This window comes from Hippocampus comes, unplaced genomic scaffold (assembly GCF_001891065.2).
Source record: "Hippocampus comes isolate QL1 unplaced genomic scaffold, H_comes_QL1_v1.1 scaffold86, whole genome shotgun sequence".
In the NCBI taxonomy this organism is placed as follows: domain Eukaryota; kingdom Metazoa; phylum Chordata; class Actinopteri; order Syngnathiformes; family Syngnathidae; genus Hippocampus; species Hippocampus comes.
In genome coordinates this window covers 5,446,271-5,446,738 of record NW_017805882.1, presented here as the reverse complement: position 1 = coordinate 5,446,738, position 468 = coordinate 5,446,271, and positions in this window count along the sequence as shown.

Sequence of the window (468 nt, the reverse complement as noted above, 5' to 3'; positions counted from 1 at the left end):
ATTGAGAATTTTTACCAGCTGTCTTTTGGGGCAAGAGGTGGGCAAATTGCCACTGAAGCACATGACGTATTGTCCAGTTAAAAACGAGTAAACTGTTTAAGCACTGACCCCCTCTGGCCACATTTAAAATGGCACGCAATACACGGACAGGTTTGGATTTGTGAATACGTGCCCTTTTTTTCAAAAATTGCTTTGTTTAAAATAAATGACATCTCAATTAAAAAAAAAAATCCAAAATGTTCAACAAAAGTAGTCGTGTAATTTCCAATGTCAAATCAAAGTCTGCGTAAGGCTGGGCCACATCAGGTTTTCCCCCCAAAAAATGCACATTCTTAAGCCTGTTCTCAATGAGCAGCACCTGGTGCTGCTGTGGCACACAGATGTCATTTTAATAGTTATGGCTGAATGTAATTACACGACATTATGCCTGGGCATCATTAGAACCCAGTGGCAGGCGGTGAATTTTGG